Source organism: Sinocyclocheilus anshuiensis, unplaced genomic scaffold (assembly GCF_001515605.1).
Source record: "Sinocyclocheilus anshuiensis isolate Anshui unplaced genomic scaffold, SAMN03320099.WGS_v1.1 scaffold1580, whole genome shotgun sequence".
Classification (NCBI taxonomy): Eukaryota; Metazoa; Chordata; class Actinopteri; order Cypriniformes; family Cyprinidae; genus Sinocyclocheilus; species Sinocyclocheilus anshuiensis.
The window spans coordinates 644,913-650,952 of NW_015557283.1; the positions used below are offsets into that span (position 1 = coordinate 644,913).

At 42.1% G+C, this 6,040-nt stretch overlaps 1 pseudogene; it reads left to right on the forward strand.

The window, feature by feature from the left end:
* The first annotated feature begins 2,738 nt into the window (after nt 1-2,738).
* On the forward strand, nt 2,739-6,040 carry LOC107679071 (uncharacterized; annotated as a pseudogene).

Sequence of the window (6,040 nt, forward strand, 5' to 3'; positions counted from 1 at the left end):
TTGTGAACTTGTCATCATAATTCCTTTTTATATATCCAGAAATACATCACTTTATGAAAGTACAATGGGTATTGATCACTATATCAAGACTTTAATGATAAAATACCTTGCAATCGCTGAATATTAGCATGATAGCAAGTAGCTAATCCCCCTGCTGAGAACTTGTCGTCATAATTTCTCATTATATATCCAAAATACATCAAATTACGAAAGTGAAATGGGTTGAAAACAATATATTGTAACTTAATTAGTAAAACAGCTTAAAGATTGTACTGAAGTAACATGATTAGCATGATAGCAAATAGCTAGCCACCCTGTTGGTATGCTGTGTACTAAAAATATTACAATTATAAATGAATAATAATATTAAAATGTTAGATGGTAAAATATTAATATTAAAAATATTTGTAACCTCAGTGTGTGTTCTTATACTTGTATTAAAATTAGAAACAAATATTATAAATAATAATAATATCTTCAGTATTAAAGTATTAATATTCATGGCGTTATGCAAATCTTCCCACATGGTGATGTAGGTATGTGGGGGCGTGTTAGAACGAGCCGTTTTAGGTAGGTGTGGCTGACTCTTAACTTTTATAAAGAATATCTCTTTGGATTTGAGACTTTAGTCTTTGCAACTTTACAGATCTTCTTTATGCAAAATCAGCTTGTAAGACTCCAAAGAGAAAGGAAAAATTGAAATCGCATCATATGACCCCTTTAATATTAAAATAATTTTACATATTTAAATAGTGATATAATTAATTTCACAATAACTTTTTACATTACAGTACTTAAAATGGAGGTTTAGGTGCAATAAAATACACAGTTTTTAGAAAATGAAATATATAAAATATGTATCAAATAAATAAAATAATCAATGTAATTATTTTTCATATGATTTCACATTAATAATTAATAAACTTTCACTAAACGTCCACTTTCAAAAAATACAAACACTTAGTTACTTACTGTAAACACAGTATTTAACCTTAAAAATAAGAAATTACTTTCAATTTTACTGAACTCAATACTGTTTGTCCAAAAGAGCCCCAAAAAAAGTTTTTTTTTCTGCATCCCAGAGGATTGAAGTCACATAAAATTGTCAGATTAAGACAGACCAGCAAACAAATCCACACACATTTAACATCTGTGGACTGACTGTACTGATTTTATATGATTGAAATGAGTATTTCAAGTGCACACGGCCCTAAACGACACAGCAAACTCTGATTGGCCACTTTAGATGTCAATCAAATGCTCTGTTTTTGTCTAAGTGGGCGTTTCTTGTCTGGAAAATGCTGCAAAGTGAAGCAGACTTTACTAGATTGAACTGGAATAATAGTTTTTAATAGTATATTAAGCTTTTGACTGATGATTGAATATTCAAAGGCTCTTCTATGTGAATCTCATCATATAAACAGTGTGAAATATTAACAGAAAAACATCTGGCAGATATTCCACTCACAGATTTCAGATCAGTGTCGCTCTTTAAGCCGTTTCACATGGGCTTTAGCAAATCACATTAGCAGTAATGTTTATTTATTACATATTTAGGTGCCATAATTACAGCGCTAATTTATGTGTAAGAGCCTAGTGTGACTTTAATAACACGACGGCAACAGATATATGATAAAATGCACCAATGATCAACAAATACCCACATTTATTTAATTCAATTTTTTTTTCATTTATTTTATAAAAAAATAAATAAATATATATATATATATAAAATATACAAACACAGTAAACGTGTTGCAACATAGCAAAGGAAAAAACATATCTACAAAGTGCTGCAAACAATAATTACAAGTCTGAAACATATATTTATAATATTATATCTATAATATATTTTTATAATATTACTATTGATTACAATTACTAAAATTAAAATATTGTTAATGAAGCAACAATAACAATAAATAAATAATCAATAAAATAATAAAAAATAAATTTAAAAAATATTAAAATACAAACGTATGTCAAAAATACAAGTTTATTAGTTGTATTAATTTAATTTCCTAGTGCTCTGTTTATAGCCGTGAAGCACATACTCTATAATGAACAGATATTATCTTTGTTTCTCTGTTGAAGCTGATTGTGAAGTGCAGACGTTCACCTGTTAGCCGTGAGAAAGAGGAAGAGGAGCGTTTGGCCCATTGGAGGAAGAGTCTCAGTGGAGCGCTAATGACTCGAGCCGTTATTAGAGGAAACACAGGAATGGATCTGTGCTCATTAGTGTGCAGCGGGCCGTTTGTTCGGCTAATGAGATTTTCTCCGAGTCGCTCTCAGGTGTTTGCTGGTGTTCTGCGGGTCAGACGACGACGGACGAACAAGGACCTTCATTCGGGATGAGATGTGACCTCAGCGCACCGGTCCTGTCGACAAAAACCAGTCAAACACAGATCATTAACAAAGATCTGAGAGAAAACAAGAGAAAAGGAGACTTGTGTCTCCTCACACATGCCTGACAGACAGAAAGACAGATGACAAGATCATCCTGACAACAAACTAACCTAAAACACATCAAACTACTGCTCTGGCCACCAGAAACTAATGAAATCATTTACAAAATTACATCTAAAATATAGAAAATATGAAAATGTATTTAAAAATAAATATAATATTATATCACTGAGGATGTGTCCAAGCTGCACCATCCAGACATAGATGGTGTTTCTTCAAACTAATGGAGACTGGCATGGCCAGTGACTTCCAGGAAAGGCTGGATGACAACCATGAATAGTGTGGTGACTACTGGAGAGTCAGTGGACAGCACGGAGAGACGGCAAATGGGGCAGCGAGGGTTAGCACCCCGAACTGCAACTCCCGTGAGAGAGTACCCACAAATATAGCTACGGAGAGTTCCAATGCAAGATACCCCCCAGGGGTGCCCGAGAGGGGGGGAGATTGAGCATCCCAGTCGGATGGATTTTCTGGCTTACGATTCAAGCAACAGATTATTGACGACAAAAGCAATCTGTTTTTGTGGTAAGGTCTGTAAGAATCAAAGTTTCATCAAAGTGGGAGGTGGATCAGCGACTCCAGTTGATGTGCACCTTGATCATTACAATCGGCACTGAGCAATTTGGCATTAAACATCAAAAAGTCCAAAGTCCATTAAACACACCAAGACCCAATCGCCGTGAGATCAAGATCACTCAGCTCAGGAAAGAGCTGAAGTTCTTAAAACAGCAGTTCAAGAAAGCGAGGGAGGATGAAAAACCAGCCCTGATGGAGCTCCGGAGAATCACAAAGCAGAAGCTCATCTCTCTCCGGCGTGCTGAGTGGCACAGGAGATGGGGCAGAGAAAGGGCTCACAAACGAACGGCTTTCATAGCAAATCCCTTTAGATTCACGAAACAGCTGCCCTTATCTGCTCTGATCCCTGATCTGTCCGGTAGAGGAAATTAACCATCACCTTAGCAAAACTTACAGCGACAATAGGAAGGAGGAAGATCTGTCCCCCTGCTGAGAGTTAATTACACCGCCTGAACCCTCCATCCAGTTCAACATCAAAAAGCCCTCACTGGCAGAAGTTAGGAACACAATTAAAGCTGCGCAATCCAGTGCAGCCCCGGGGCCGAGTGGAGTGCCATATAAAGTCTACAAACACTGTCCAAGACTCCTGGAAAGGTTGTGGAAACTCATTAGGACAGTATGGCAGAGGGGGAAGGTAGCCAAGCAGTGGCAACATGCAGAAGGTGTCTGGATACCGAAGGAGGAGAATGCGAATGACATCATGCAGTTCCACAACATCTCCCTGCTAAGTGTGGAAGGCATGGTATTTTTCAAGATCCTTGCTATCCGACTGATGGAGTACCTCCTTAGGAATTCCTATATTGACACCACGGTGCAGAAGGGAGGAGTTCCCGGGATGCCAGGTTGTGTAGAACACACAGGAGTGGTCACCCAGTTGATCCATGAGGTGAAGGAAAACCGAGGAGACCTGTAGGTCATCTGGCTCGACCTGGCTAATGCCTACAGATCTATTCCACATAAACTTGTGACAACAGCTCTGTCCATATATCATGTCCCAGAGAAGATCCAAGCGCTCATACAAGACTATTACAGCAACTTCAGCTTGAGATTTACCTCTGGGACAACAATTCCGCATGGCATCGCCTAGAGAAAGGCATCATTACTGGGTGCACTATATCAGTGACGTTGTTCGCCCTGGCAATGAACATGCTTGTCAAGGCAGCTGAAGTGGAATGCAGGGGCCCCCTTTACAGATCCGGCATTCGAGACCCTCCCATTCTAGCTTAAATGGATGATCTGACTGTCACAGCAACGTCAGTGGCAGGGTGTCGCTTGCTTCTACAACGACTAGAGAGACTCTTTACATGGGCAAGGATGGTCTTTAAACCAGCCAAATCCAGGTCCCTGGTCCTGAGGAAGGGACAAGTGGAGGACAAGTACGGCTTCTGCCTGGCAGGAGGCTTAATCCCATCAGTGTCTGAGAAGCCTGTGAAGAGCCTGGGGAAGATCTTCGACAGCACCCTGAAAGACACAGCAGCAGTTCAGTCAGCAGGCATGGAGCTAAAAAGATGGATATCACCAGTGGATAAATCAGGTCTCCCGGGAATTTTATCAACATGGAATCCTGCCGAGACTCCTGTGGCCGCTGCTGATATATGAAGTCCCAATAAGCACCGTGGAGAGTTTTGAGCGAAACATCACCTGGTTCCTGCGCAGGTGGCTGGGCATGCCCAAAAGCCTGAGTAGCATTGCTCTTTATGGGTGTACAAATAAGCTGCAACTTCCCTGCACCGTGGAAAGTTTTGAGTGAAACATCACCCGGTTCCTGCGCAGGTGGCTGGGCCTGCCCAAAAGCCTGAGTAGCATTGCTCTTTATGGGTGTACAAATAAGCTGCAACTTCCCTTCACCAGTCAGGCTGAGGAGTTTAAGGTCACAAGAGCCAGGGAAGTGCTATTGCATAGAGATTCTTCTGATTGCAGAGTCACCTCTGCAGGCATCATAGTTAGGACGGGAAGGAAGTGGCAAGCAGAAGCAAGGCTGAGGCACAATATTTTGGTAGGCTCTGTCACAGTTGGACGAGCTGGACTTGGTAGCCACCCAACACTTTGCTACGACAAGGCTCAGGGCAAAGAGAGATGTCAGCTGATCCAGGGGGAGATTCGTGCAGAGGTGGAGGAGGAACGCCATAGCATAGCTATGCGCCAACAAGGAACTTGGACCAATTGGGAGAATGCATTGGCCCGGAAGATCACTTGGAGAGAGCTTTGGAATTCAGAACCAGCTAGACTCAAGTTTTTGATCCAGTCAGTGTACGATGTCCTGCCAAGCCCGTCCATCATGAATAGCTGGCAGAGACTCCAGCATGTCCACTGTGCCTGGCGAGAGGTTCCTTGGAGCATATCTTGAGTTGCTGCCCTAAAGCCCTGGGAGAGGGGAGGTATAGGTGGCGCCATGACCAGGTGCTGAATGCAGTAGCTGACACCATCTTCTCAGGAATCCAGCAGAGTAAACACCAGCACCCTGCGAGTCATAACATAGCCTTCGTCAAGGCTGGGGAAACACCTCTGGCAGAATATAAGGTCCCAACAGGACTTCTAGCCAAGGCTCATGACTGGCAGTTGAGAGTGGACCTTGGGAGGCAGCTCAAGTTTCCAGAGCAGATTGCAAGTACGTCACTCAGGCCTGACCTGGTCTTAACATCTGATGCCTCAAAGCAAGTGGTGCTGCTGGAGTTGACAGTTCCCTGGGAGGAACGGATAGAGGAGGCCCACGAGCGGAAGAGAGCTAAGTACCTCGAGCTGGTGGAGGCTTGCAGAGGAAGTGGGTGGAGGGCCCGCTGTGAACCTATCGAGGTGGGATGCAGGGAATTTCCAGGGCAGCCTCTTCATCAGGCCTTCAGGCTCCTTGGTATTAGAGGTTTACAACTGAGAAAAGCCACCAGAAACATCAGTGGCTTGAAAAGGCCTGAAAAGACGCTGAAAAGGCCTCGCGGTGGCTGTGGATCAAAAGGGGAGACCTGTGGTGTAACACGCTACTTGGACACAAACCGGGGACTGA